The sequence below is a fragment of the Giraffa tippelskirchi genome, chromosome 2 (genome assembly GCF_054371585.1).
Source record: "Giraffa tippelskirchi isolate mGirTip1 chromosome 2, T2T-mGirTip1v1.2.pri, whole genome shotgun sequence".
Lineage (NCBI taxonomy): Eukaryota > Metazoa > Chordata > Mammalia > Artiodactyla > Giraffidae > Giraffa > Giraffa tippelskirchi.
Window position 1 is genome coordinate 94,260,633 of NC_137276.1, and position 14,383 is coordinate 94,275,015.

The window sequence follows — 14,383 nt, forward strand, 5'->3', positions numbered from 1 at the left end:
AACCAGTCCATCCTAAAGGAAATCAACCCTGAATATTCATTGAAAGGACTGATGCTGAAGCTGAAGCTCCAATGTTTTGTCCACATGATGCAAAGAGCCTACTCATTGGAAAAGACCCTGATGCTGGGAAAGATTGAGGGCAGGAGGAGAGGGGAACGATAGAGGATGAGATGGTGATAGAGGATGGCATCATCGACTCAATGGCCATGAGTTTGAGCAAACTCCAGGAAATAGTAAAGGATAGGGAAGCTTGGTGTACTGTAGCCCATGGGGTTGCAAAGAGTAAGACACGACTGAGCAACTGAACAACAACAAAACAAGCACCTTGGTTTGGGCAGAGCCACAAAATCAGCCACTTGTGACAGGAACAACAAAAACTGAGTGTCTTGGACAATCCAGCCGCTTTCTGCCAGTCCCAGCACCTGATCGCACATATTCCAAGCTGAGCTCTTCCTCCCAACATAACCACAGGCTCCATCCTTTCCCAGAAACCTGCCAGTGAGTAATATCAGCTTTCTGGAAATGTCACTTTCCCAGCCAAGCAGGGCTGGGAACTCCACGTTCCTGGTTTCCCCCTGCCCACAGCTCAATTTCAGGTGTCACAGGCTATCTGATAAACCCTTTGCTCCTGAGGACAAGTCCTTTACCTCGTTGCCCCCAACACCATGTCTTTAGGTAGGACAGATGTCCCCTCCTGAAATCATCGCCTAAGAGGAGGCCACCAGTCCTCGGAGTCTGATGTGGACACCTGGCAGAGGTGTGGGCGTGGCTCCAGGCAGGCCACGCCCCACTAGAGCACCCAACTCAGGGCTGCAGCCTCAGAATCAAGGGACCCTGCCTTCAAGGTCCTGCCCCTGGTGTCCATCAGGAAAGTCTCCAATGCCCAGCTCACAGCAAGCACTGAATAAGTATGTGTTCCCTTTCCCACCAATCTGATCAAGGACCCAACTATCCAACATCTCACTCATAGACAAAATTCTGCAGGAGTCCTTTTCCTTCCTCAAGGTAGAAGAAAGGAACTGTTGATTTCTAACAATAAAGACAGATGTGCTAGCAATGTTTCCTAGCAGAAAATACCAGATGGCCAGTTCTGGATTTTTATTTATTCATTCATTCATCCAGTCATTCATCCAACAACCACTGCTGGGAGTTAACTGAGGGCTGAGGCAGAAGAAAGCAGTGGTTCTACAATCCTTACACTGTCCCTGATAGAGGCAGTTGGGGGTACCTCCATCATCACCTCCAAATTCCCCATCAGGCACCCCCTGCACCATGGGATTTGTCACAGGATAATGGATGCTACTAACCACAATTTACTGAGAGATGGCAATGGGGCGGGGGGGGGGACCTTCTGCTAAGGGCTTGCATTGATAGTCTTATAAAATCTTCATAAACCCTACAGTAACTGAGATTGACCTCATTTTACTGAGGAGAAAGCTGGGCTCTGAGGAGGAGCTGGGTGGCACTGTCAGCAACTGACAGAGCTGACTATGCAGCCCACAGTTGGGATCCATGGCTGCACTCTTTCCTCTCACTAGACTTAGAACTTATGGGGAACTCAAATCCTCGGAAAGATGCTCATAATCACGTGACTCCCAATAAATGAGGACCTTCCAACCTGCACCACCTGCATCCCTCAGGGCACATCAGGCCCTTTCCTCCAGGAAGCCCCTGCAGACACAGAAGGTGTCCGACCCTCTTCAGCCCCCAAGGTCAGCGATTAGGAGATGATCGGAGGCTGCACAGATGGTGATGGTGACACTAGAGCCTCGTTGACTGAAGTCATAAGCAGGCATGAAGCAGAGCTGGGGCTGGGATGTGTGTCTCCTGTCCTCCTGGTCCACTGCCCAGTGATGGAGGAGGCTCAGTCCTGTCCAGGCGGCTAACGGTGGGCCAGGTCTACACTCTGCAGCCATGGGTGGGCTCAGAACCCAGAGCACCTGCCCGCCTGTGAAGGCACAGCTGTGTCCTTGGGTGAGCCCAGCTCACCAGGACAGAGACCTCTTACTCCCCACTGGGTATAACCCCTCCCCTTCCTTCAAGCCTGGCTGAGGCCACAACCTCCTCCAGGCAGCCCCGTGCTGCTCTTCATCCCCAGGAGACAGTCATCTCTCCACAGCCAGCAACTGTAGCTCATTCCTCTAAGTGTCTCCAGGCCCCAGCCCAGGGCCTGGCACAGAGGAGCACTCAATAAATGACTGTTGAATAAATTTTGTTGAACACACCAGAAATGATACAATGGCCTCAGGCTCAAATAGATATTTCATTATCTGGTGAGGAATTAAAAGATGCCAACTCATCTTTAAAATAATTGACTGCTCTTTTATGAGGCCTCTCATCTCATTCCTCTCAAGCCCTGCAGAGTACTGAGGCTCCTCAGCACCCCTCCTAATCAGGGGTGTATTTATTCTATAAGCATTTCATTTAATAAGAGCCCAAATCTTCAGTGGTCATTCTTTTTCTCTGGCTTCAGGAAGGACTACTAATAGCTATTCAGCCCCGAGAAGAGCATATGCATGCCAGGAAGAAAGCCTGATAATTCTAAACCACAATCTTCCCCTTGATTGATGTCCTCAAGGCAAAAATTTGCCATTAAAGGCAGCCGTTGACTGCCCAGGGTTTTTACAGAGACCACTGGCCCTCCATAATGTTGTGCGATGCATCTGACATGGGGCAAGAGGCAGGGGTTTGATGGAGCTTGTCATTGTTCTTTTAGCTTTTCCGGAAAGCTTTTTCCCATCATTATGTTTAAGAACTATTTCTAAAATGAGCATCCTCTCTCAGCCACTGGCCCATCACAACTTGGTAAAGAGACAGGCCGCAATTCCCCTCAGAAACCACAGCATCAGAACCTGTAAACTCCTGCCGGCCCAGTAGGATTGCAAGATTTCAGCTCTTGCTGAAAGATTGCGGCTTTCGGAGGGAGAGGGTTGTGTGCAAATCCTGCAGATGCAGCCAACAGGGGCCAAGTGTAGCTGTGTTCAGGATGAGCCTCACTAGGCCACTTGCGACAAGCGCTGTCACCAAAATGGTCACCAGAGGTTACTGACACATCACACTGCTGTCACAAAGCACACACTGTTCTCATATTTTATACTTTAGAACTGGGCTTTGAGCACACGCCTTGTTCAGGCCAGGGTGTGAGGTGCTGTGGAGTCTACAACGTTGAATCATTGTTGTTATGACCTCCATGTACCGGCAGCATAAAAAGAGCACCTCACGCCAGATGCTTTACACATGCAGTTGCCTGCAATGCCAGGAACTCTGGGCAAGAGGTGTTTTATCCGTGTGTGTGTGTGTGTGTGTGTGTGTCTGTGTCTGTGTCTGTGTCTGTGTGTGTGTGTGTGTGTCTGTGTGTGTGTGTGACTCAGTCATGTCTGACTCTTTGTGACCTCACAAACCGTAGCCCGCCAGGCTCCTCTGTCCATGGAATTCTCTAGGCAAGAATACTGGAGTGGGTAGCCATTCCCTTCTCCGGGGGATTTTCCCAACCCAGGGATTAAACCCTGGTCTCCTGTGTAGTAGGCAGATTCTTTACCATCTGACCCACCAGGGAAGCCCCAGTCTATCTGCTCAGAGTTAATCAGTGACTCTCAACCCGTGCTGCTCATCAGAGTCATCTGAGGGCCTTTTAGGATCCTGATGCCCTCCCTGGCCACACTCCAGCCCAACCTACAGGACGATCTCAGAGCGGGATACAGACCTCCTTTTATGGAAGCCCTGCAGATGACTCCAGTAAAGACCCAATGACTGCCTGAAATTCCCATGGCTGAAGAGGGACTGAGTGACCTGGTCTGACTTAAAGGCTGGCATCCCATGCTTTAGGTAATCTATACCAAGGTTCTTGCCTTCAAGTTGCTCTATAAGGGGAACAAAGCCAGCCTACAGCATTGCAGGAGACAGTCAATCAATTCTACAATGTGAGTACACAGAGATCAAGGGAGGAGAGATCCTTGAATCTGGGGCAAGTGGATGATGGTTTGTTTGGGAAAGTCTTATCTGCCTCTATGCCCAGAGGCACAGATCCATAGCGTGGTGGTGCAGGTGGACTGTACATCACGTATGCCACAGGAGAGCGAAGCAGCCAGGACCCAAGTGAGGACAATCACTCAGGCAGGCTGCAGCTGAGAGGCCTAACAGAGAAGGCAGAGGCAGGACAGAAAGACAGGTGGGGGCAGGAGGATATGATTATGCGGTGGGCAACAGGAAGCCCAGGAAGATTCTCCAGTGGTGATGAAGATGCTCTTGCAAAAGACATCTGGCTGTAACACAGGGGTGGCCCTCAAGGTCTACCACAGAATAAGAAAATGACCAAGAGATCGGGTGGGTTGGGATGTAGTTCAACTAGGAGGAAGATGCAGCCTTCCCAAGAATTAATAACTGGGCCAGGCTAGGACAATGAGACTAGAAGGAGTAAGAGCTATCTGATGGCAGAATAGACAGGACTTGGCAGTGACTGACAACTCAGGAGCCCTTGTTTTTGGTAGTGGCCCTGACATTTACTAGTTAGGTGACCTTGGGCAAGTCATTTAACTCTCATGGCTTGGTATCCAGCTCTGACGAATGGGAATATACAAACCCTCCCTGCCCATCTCACAGGCAGGTTGTGAGAGTCTCACATAAGAAAATGCATAAGAACATGTTTGAAGGAGTAAAAAGAGCAGTATATACAAAGCTCTATACAATTTCATGATGACTTTAATACTCTGCATGTTCTTACTTTTCCAAGCTCTTAAACTTAAAGGCTATACTACCATATGAGAAAAAAATGTTAATAATGATCTTTTTTATAGCTCAAAGTTATGAACAAATAAAAAGAGTTTATGTCTTTTGCTGCTGCTAGAGAACAGACTTAGCAACATGAATTTGAATTAAAAGGTCAATAATTTTTCATTGGAGTTTCTTAAAATATATTTAATTTCTTTTTATACTTTTCCCTGACTTTATACAGCCATATATTCCACATATTGAGTTTCTGGAATACTTCAAGATCCAAACTAACCAGAACACAAAGTCATAAAAAAGTTACCTTCTGTCTTCCGTTTAAGAAGAAGAGAAAAGAAATAAGTTAACGGAGCTCTCAGAAGACTGTGGTCATGAGGATCATAATGTTTATGCCAAGGGTCCTCAATGGATTATTTTTCTTGAAACTTTGGTAACATCCTAAAGGGACTGCAGAAGAGAACAAGTTTGAAGATTAACCCTCTGTTATCCCCAGAATTTCATTAACTAATATTCCATAATCCCAAGGAATCCAGTTCTTACAAGTGTGGATTTCAAGTTAATGCTAACCTCCAGTTTACTTTGTGGCTTCCAGTTAATTCTTTGGTCCCCATGGCCTCCAATGTGAGTGCTAAATTCTTCAAAGACTTCATATGTTCAAGAAGGCATACAATGCCACCCAAGTGGAGAGACCCATTTATGTTTCTCAATCTATTTTAAACCAAATTATCAATCATTAAGTACTTTGATTATACCAAATATTTAATAACATTTGCTGCTATACAGATATATGTGTGTATATATCTTTATGTATATACACATATATACAGATATATGTATATATGTGTGATACCTATATAGATATAGACATCATTATTTTATTTTCACAACAAACTAGGCTTATTGTTACTCACGTTACAGAAGAAGAGATTATACAACTTGCCAAGGGTAACATGGTATGGCTTTTATGTTACAAAACATTTCAGCACACCCAACACCCTGTGTTCACTCCATTTCTAGAGAACCAGAATATTGAGACCCTGGGCCCTAAGAGGTGTGAATCATCTCATGTGATTCTCTTCACTTTCACAGAACGAGCAGGCCCACTTGACAAACAGACCATCTGACAAACAGATAGTGACTGCATGCGTGTTCTCACATGTTAATATTAGTCCAATGTGTAAAAACATGGAGTGATTTCATCATTTTTAAACAGCTCTTTGCTACAACTTCAAAATATCCAAAACACAATTGGAGTATAATATTCCTGGAAAACTGGGAGTTCTCATTTTTAGGCAAAGAATAAATTGGCAGCCACTTTTAATAACAAAACAGCTTTTCCTAAAGCAGGAGGGAAGAGGGAAAGGCATCCACAGTTTTGGAAACACAATTATACAAAGGAAATACAATTAGGCTTCCAGAGAATGTATGAGGTTTTGTCCTGTAGCCACCTTGAGCCTCATGGGCCAAATTCCCTTGGCTTGTTCCTGAAGGACACATGTGGGTGGCAGCCACGACCATTCTCTGGTGGTCTTTCCTTGGACGCCTGGGTGTTGTGATGCAGATGGAAGATGACAGTGGCCACTGCTGACAGCTGATCTGACCTCAATACCTAAGAGCTCAGGTAGAGGCATAACCAACTGAAAAGTTATCCACATCTTAATGGGTGTGATTTCAAAGCTTCAAAAGACAAGACCATCTTGCAGGTTGTTGTTGGACCAGCCACAGAAGAAGGGAGAGGAATGGCAGGAGGCCTCCCACTCACAAGATCCCTCAAGAGTAGTCCTTGTTCTTCTCTTCCAGAAATCCATCCCCTTCATCCAACATCCCTGGGTAATCCAGCCAGTCCCTGACTGCCGCCATGATCAGGGGAAGGTGTTCAGGAGCACCAGCCTGAAACAAGCCCTGCCAAGGCCATTACCAGGGATGGTGGCATTTATCAGGCTGAAGCTTAAAGAGCTGCAGGCTTCCTCCACCCTCAGTGTACTTAAAACACATCCATGCCCCTTCACATTCTCCTCTCCTGATTTATATTCTGGATTCTCAGTGCGGACAGTCTGGGAACCTGACTTGGGGGCAGACTCCCTATCTCACTATAACTAGTAACCTTTCTCAGTCCTTTGCTTCTGGCAGGCCCCAAGCACAAACAGACACCCAAAAATCAAACCACATGCCTGACTCTGGGCATCTTCCCTTCACTCATTCAGTCCATCAACAAACACACATATACCTTTGAGGACTGTAGTCACTGATTCAAGGATCCCATGCTCTAGTAAGATCTAGACAAATTAATAAACTATGACAGTTCAGTGTGGTCCATGCTCCAAGGAACTGCAGGGTTCTGTGCCAGCCCAGAGAGAAGGCCCCTGGGAGGGCTGCAGCACCCTGGGAGGGCTTTCCAGAATGAGTGAGCCCTTGCCTGGTGAATCTGAATAGATGAATAGGAATTAGCAGGCTATGTGAGTGGGGAGGGGACAAACGGCCATCCCAGGCAGAGGAAACAGTGTCAGCAGAGCAGGAGGTAATAGCAGTCATGGTGTATGTGTGGGAATGACACTCCCAGGGTCCAGTGTTGGGCTGGGGCTACTTCATAAAGGACCAGAGATGCAGTTAAGGAGCTTGGACTCCACCCTCGATATGATTAGAGCAGCTGAAGGGATGCAAACAAAGAATGGCACACTGGGATGTGGGTTTGCGGACAAAGTTTATGGCTGCAGAGGTAAAGGGGGTTAGAGATTGTGAGGGGATAACAGTGCTATGGCCTGAGTAGGAGGCTGCCGCAGTTCCCCCAGACACAGCAGGGCTAAGATTGGAATTCGATATCATCCCTACCCAGAGCCAAGACCGACTCGGATGGCAACGCTGGCCCCCCAGAGTCCAGGTCTCCCTCTGTCTTTTGGTCACAGGAAGTCAGAGCCCAGGGCACCCTTCCACTACCTGGTCCATGCTCCTGGTCTGAGGAGCCAGTGCAGATAAAGTGCCAGCACCTTCCAGAGGAAGTAAACAGCAGAACGCCAGCTCAGTGGGTCAGCCATCATACCACCATCCAACAGGTGGTCAAGGCAAGTTGATTATGAAAGAGAGCAGCAGCATGAGCGGGACACGGGATTTACAGAGGCAGTAAGAGAAGGGCACACTGCAGAATACCGTAGGAGCATCCTGGGACTTCAGTGGGACGCGGGGGCGGCATGTGGAAGGAGCAGGACACTGTGGGAGGGCTCTACCCTCCCTGCCAGAGGGCAGGCAGGTCCCTGATGGAAAAAAGCTGGAATCTGGTGCCTTACCTAGTTCAAGAGGGCTGGGCCAGCCCTGAGAAAGGCCTGTGTTTGCCTCCCTGTCTTGATACCATAAACCAGAACAGGCCACCCTGCCTCCAATCTGGATGAAGCACTGCCCTGTACCCACCCACCTCCCTCCTCAGCACTCAGCAAAGCAGAGGCCCCAAGACCATAAGCAGAGGCCCCAGCCCCAGGTGTGATGGGAGCTGCTCCCACACCCGATGAGAGGAGAAGCAGATCAGCTTGGCTTCTGCTCAGAGCTGCAAAGGACCCATGGCTCGCTCACAAGTCCACATGCCCCTCTTTTCCAGGTCACAGACAAGTTTGAGAGAGGTACTGCCCCAGATACAAAGGCAGAGAGGTGGGTTCAGACAGTGTCATTGTCAGAGGATCAATCATTGCCCCACCTGCAGAACCAAACTTGAGCAAATGATAGAGCTCATTTCATTCATTCATTTTATTCATTCTTTTAAACAGCCATTGAACCAAATTGCAGAAGAATATATTCTTTACTAAATGATACCATGTAAACTTGCTAGAGACCTAGAGAAGGTGTCAGTAAAAGTGGAAGCATGCAAAACAAAATCACTGAAGAAAGTCTCAAAGTAGAAAATATCCACCATGGTGGTGTCGTCTGAAGCCTGCCATCAAGATGAATGGAGGTGCCCAGGAGAAGCATCAGATGGCATTTGTCAACTCGTGGTTCTGAAGGACAAAGCAGGTCGTTCCCGAGAGAAGAAAAGGGAGGCCGCTGCCATGAGCCAGAGACGTGTGGCTGTAAAGCGGAGTCAACCCTCCTGGAAACAGCAGTTTCTAACGTTTGTTAAAATGGCTTTCTCGTTTGTTTAAAGAAAAGGAAGAAAGAGAGAAGACAAAGCATCCCAGGAAAGGTTTGGGGCCGCACAGCCTGCAGGACAGGGGAGAGGACACAGGAGTCTGCCCTTCAAGGCATGAGCCTGTGTCTCACTCCCCATCAGACGGCATCCTGGCCAGGAAATGCAGACCATCCCTCCCCACCCCATCACCCTCCTGGAGCTCCTTCTGGCTGGCTCTGCCCTATAGTCTGCTTCAAGACAGCAGCCCCTTCTCCTGGAATGCCTCCTCCAGCTCTTGCTTTGAGCCCAAGCTCAGATATCACCTCCACCCAAGCGTTCTCTGGCTCTCCGGGTCGGTTGGAACACATGCTCAACACCATGTCCCACACCACCCTTTCTCGTCCTGTAATCATGCACTTTCTTAGATGAAACGGGCTCTTCCTCTGCCATGGAGAACAACTGCCCTGACCCCGAACTGGTCCAGATTAGACTCTATGAGGATCTTCCTCCCCTTAGACCAGGAGGCACTTGAGAGCAGTTCCTGCAGGGCTCCAGCCCTGAGACAAAGGACACTGTTAGCATCCACCCGACACCAGGGTGAGCTGAGAGAGGACAGTGATGCTGCAGCTGTGGTTCCCAAACCGTGTGCCAAGGCACCCTGAGGAGCCACCACAACCTCCCAGAGATGCCCCTGGATGTTTTAGATTTTTCTAAACGTGTGACATCTGCCAGGTGCCACACAAACAACCAGCTTGAGGCATTTCAGTTTCAACGTTAGATGGCTGCCTTCCTTTCATGATGCCATCTTTGTGAACTATGAATTTCAGGATTATTGTGATAAAAGGCAGAAACTGTGTAAAAATCAATGTGGACCAAGACAGGAGGATGGCAGTGTCCAGTGTGAGTCTATGGCCTGAGACGTTGTGTGGCACCTTGAAGGCACTAAATTGTTAGGGAATAAATAGTTATTAAATTTGGGGGACAATTCAATTTAATAAGCAGAACTGGTCGGTGTTTTTTTGCGCAGGGGGTGCTGTGGGAAAAAAGTCCTGAACTGAGAAAGTTTGGGAACCTCTGCCCTGGTGATGTCATCCAAGCCAGCATACAAGACTATTCACTCCCATAGCCATTAAGCTGCTACCATGTGCCAAACACTGCATTCAGCCTGGGACGGGCTTCTTAAGGGTGAGTCAGCTCCAGTTCCCAGCCCAAGACACTGTCCAGGAAGAGCTCCCTGACAACTTGTGCCAAGAGACTCACGCACCACAGACAGTTTCCTTCCCACAGGCCAGAATGCAAAGCAGAAAGCAAAGGTCTTCTGGATATGACTGTAGTTCCCAAAGAAACAAACCCTAAAACAATAGTAGATGGAACTCAACAGGAGTCCTTATCAGACGCATCAGAAATTCTCTCTAGGATCTTCTCTCTCTAGGATCAACGTGGCGGGTGGCTCAGAGAAAGATGAGGACAGACGAGCATGGAGACAATCTCTGTCCATCTTCCCAGCTCATGAGCAAACCCAGAGATGCTGGGGTGCAAGGCCCCAAGACAGGCCATGCAAGAGTTGGCATCCTGGGGCTGCCACAATGGGCAAAGTGGACAGTCTCAGCCCATACCTCACTACATACTGTGCTCCTGGGAGGAAGGGCAGAAGAGGCCTTCAGGCCCTTCTGGCCACAGCCAGCAGAGGACAAGGGTTCACGTCTGCAGGACCAGTGGACTAGGAGCAAGTGTCTCATACCACTTAAAGGACGAAAACAATCTCACCCTTTCTCTTGCTGTTTCAAGGCCCACCCCAGCCCCTCAAGGCTGTGTGCACTGTCAACTCACTTACATTAGCTGAGACCTTGGGCTGCTGCTGCTGCTAAGTCGCTTCAGTCGTGTCCAACTCTGTGCGATCCCATAGATGGCAGCCCACCAGGCTCCCCCGTCCCTGGGATTCTCCAGGCAAGAATACTGGAGTGGGTTGCCATTTCCTTCTCCAATGCATGAAAGTGAAAAGTGAAAGTAAAGTTGTTCAGTCGTGTCCAACCCTTCGCGACCCCATGGACTGCTGACCACCAGGCTCCTTCGTCCGTGGGATTTTCCAGGCAAGAGTACTGGAGTGGGGTGCCATTGCCTTCTCCTGAGACCTTGGGCAGGTTTCCTCTAATCTCCAAGTCTCGGTGGCTCACCAGAAAAATGGATATAATTCTAGCCCATATGTATGTATAAGCTTTCAATGTCATGGCGTGTGCAATTCCCCACCCCTACTAATGCTTTCTGAAGCATACAATCTAACATTTCATATTTTATCTTGTATTGCATTCTGTGTACCATATGCTTCCAGAAACCTTCTCTGATTGCCCCAAATAAGTAGACTTGATCATTCTGTCCTCTGATCACTGATGACACTTAGTTTTCCCCTTATGCAAATTCATGTATTCGTTTGTTCAACAATTCTTTGTTGAATATCTTGTCTCTCCCAGCCAAGGACGGCAAGCAGGAAAGACCAGACTGGCTTCATGGAATTCCCAGTCACTCCTGCAGTGCAGTTTCTTCCACAGTCCCTCACCTACCACTTCTACTCTCCCCTTAATACTAGGAAGGGTAGTGAGTGCAGAAGAGAGAAAGGAGATGATGTGATTGGTAGAGGACTATGTCGTTTCCACACAAAGTATTGTAAAGAGGGAGAAAGTTGAATCAAAGCAGAACATGCCAATCAAAGGCAGAAGGACATGAGTCTACTCTTCTGAGGAAAAGGGGAGGGGGCTGGGGTATAATGAGCAGAGACAGGGCTACAGACCCAGTGTGAGAAGCAGGGGTTTAGAAACCACTTTGTGCACAGAGGATCCCCCGTGGTCACTCTCTGCTGAACACCTAAAAGAGTGACAAGAAGGAGGTCTCTGTCTCCCTCCTCATTTCCACTCCTCCTCGACCTCAGCTTTGACAGGGAACAAGTGCAGTGTTCAGTGAGACAGTTAAAACAGGGACAGATTTTATTTCCTTGGGCTCCAAAATCACTACAGACAGTGATTGCAGCCATGATATGAAGACGCTTGCTCCTTGGAAGAAAAGCTATGACAAACCTAGATAGCACATTAAAAAGCAGAGACATCACTTTGCTGACAAAGATTCATATAATAAAAGCTATGGTTTTTCCAGTAGTCATGTATGGATGTGACAGTTGGACCATAAAGAAGGCTGAGTGCCAAGGAATTGATGTTTTCAAATTGTGATACTGGAGAAGACTCTTGAGAGCCCCTTGGACAGCAAGACGATCAAACCAGTCAATCCTAAAAGAAATGAATCCTGAATATTCATTGGAAGGACAAATGCTGAAGCCAAAGCTCCAATACCTTGGCCACCTGAAGCAAAGAGCCGACTCACTGGAAAAGAGCCTGATGCTGGGAAAGATTGAAGGCAGGAGGAAAAGGGGACAAAAAAGGGATGAGATGAATGGATGGCATCACCACTCAAAGGTTATGAGTTTGAGCAAACTCCCAGGAGATGGTGAAGGACAAGGTATCCTTCACCATGGAAGGTGAAGGTGAAGCCTTCCACTGGGGGCTACAGTCCATGGAGTCACAAAGAGTCGGACATGACTTAGTTACTGGACAACAGCAAATAATAATTATAATCATAAGTATTATCATTATCATCATTATAATGCATCAACATTTTGCCCTACGAGATAATTACTACTAATGAAAGACACCAATTAGTTAAACATGTAACTGCCATACAACTCATCTATTTCATTTCCAGGTATGTGCACAACAGAAGGCAAAACATATGTTCACAAATAGCTGATATATGAATGTTCACAGCAGCTTTATTTGGAAACAACCCAGATGTCCATCAGTTGAATGGATAAACTAATGTTGGTCTACCCATACAATGGAATACTATTCAGCAATAAAAAGTAATAAACTATTAATACATGCTACAATAGAAGAATCTCAAAATCATTATGCCAAGTAAAAAACAGCCAGACAAAAAGAAGAGTAGATTTTGCATAATTCCATTTATATAAAATAAATGGACCTAGAATGATAGGAAGCAGAATAGTGGTTGTCTGTGGGGTGGGAGGGCTTCCCAGGTGGTGCTTCCCTAGTGGTAAAGACCCGCCTGCCAATTCAGAAGACATTAAAAGATATGGGTTCAATCCCTGAATTGGGAAGATCCCCTGAAGGAGGGCATGGCTACCCACTCCAGTATTCTTGCCGGAGAATTCCATGGACATAAGAGCCTGGCGAGCTATATAGTCCATAGCGTTGCAGAGCCAGACACGACTGAAGCGACTTAGCATGCGTGCACACATTTACAATTTTACATGGGGTGGGAGCAAGGTGGGGAAGGGCAAACAGAGGAGAATTCTGCAGGGGCAAAAAGAAACTTTTGAAAGCGATAGATTTGTTCATTGTCTTGGTTGTGGGGATGGCTTCATAGGTGCCTATGTATGTCAAAACTGATCAAACTGTACACTTGAAGTATGTGTAGTTTTTATACCTGTTAAGAAAATGATAATAGAGGCTAGGGAAATAAAGTGATATAAATAGGAAGATAAACCATAAGCCCCTCTTGGAAAGCAGTTTGGCTAAATATATAAGGGACCTTAATATGTCCTTATCCTTGGATACCTCTTCTAGAATTGTACCTTAAGGACACAAAAAGAGATACAAAATTTTCACTACAGAATTATTTTAAACAACAACAACAAAAATAGAAACCACTAATATATCTGACAAAATGACTGCTCAAATAAATTACGGTATACTCACATATTGAAACACCATGTAGCCATTAAAGGCAATGTTTATGAGGCATTTTTAATAACCTGGAAAAATGCTTATGTGATAATATTAAGTTAAAAATGTAAGATATAAATGGTATATATGATATGAATTAAACTATGCAAAAATATGCACAGAAAAATCTCAGAAATACCTTGAGGATTATCTCTGAGTGATGGTAAATACAGTAATTTTTAAACTTTGAATGTAAAATTGTAAATGTTGTTACTATTTTTTATGCTTTTCCTTAATTTTCTAAAAGAAGAATGTATTTTTTTAATTATAAAAGAAAATAACATTCAAGGACACATCTAGTCTCTCCTATTCCTTGAAAAAGCAAGCCCTACTATAAGGATAAGAACCAGATTGCATTTCTCTAACCCTCCCATCTGTGAAAATGTAGATGTGTCTTTAAGGCAAATTGCCATTCTGGAACTTGAATCCATGTTCCTTCCTTTTAGGAAACCTAGAGAACCAACCGAAGAACACCATATGTTGTCACCTACTTGCATTTTCTATTTTGTTAGCACTCCATTTCTATCCACATTTTGAGTGTAAGCCATGTAAAGGCAGAGGTGGGGTCTTTCCCTTTGTTTATACCTCCTGTCTCTCCCACCCACTGGACCATAACATCCAGGAATGACGGAGAGAGCAGGGACACACACACACACACCCCATGATGACATAAATGAATAATAATGTCATATCATGTTCTTATGCAGTCAGCTTTTCAGAGTCATCTAATTTAATCAAAATGCCAACAAAACAAGAGCCCTGTGGTGTTGCAAAGAGT

General features: G+C 46.3%; 1 protein-coding gene and 1 long non-coding RNA gene across 4 annotated transcripts in view; one reads left to right on the forward strand and one right to left on the reverse strand.

The window, feature by feature from the left end:
* CLSTN2 (calsyntenin 2) overlaps window positions 1-14,383 on the reverse strand; it is a 704,297-nt gene that overhangs the window by 662,706 nt on the left and 27,208 nt on the right. The gene's annotated exons all lie outside the window — the stretch shown is intronic.
* Window positions 3,449-9,810, forward strand: LOC145539824 (uncharacterized). Of its 3 annotated transcripts, none has more exons than XR_014077981.1 (4): window positions 3,449-3,920; window positions 4,952-6,346; window positions 7,629-7,784; window positions 8,478-9,810. It is a non-coding gene; the product is annotated as an uncharacterized LOC145539824 (long non-coding RNA). The 3 variants fall into 3 exon arrangements; XR_014077979.1 differs by having other exon boundaries at window positions 3,521-3,825; XR_014077980.1 differs by lacking the exons at window positions 7,629-7,784; window positions 8,478-9,810 and having other exon boundaries at window positions 3,521-3,825; window positions 4,952-7,031.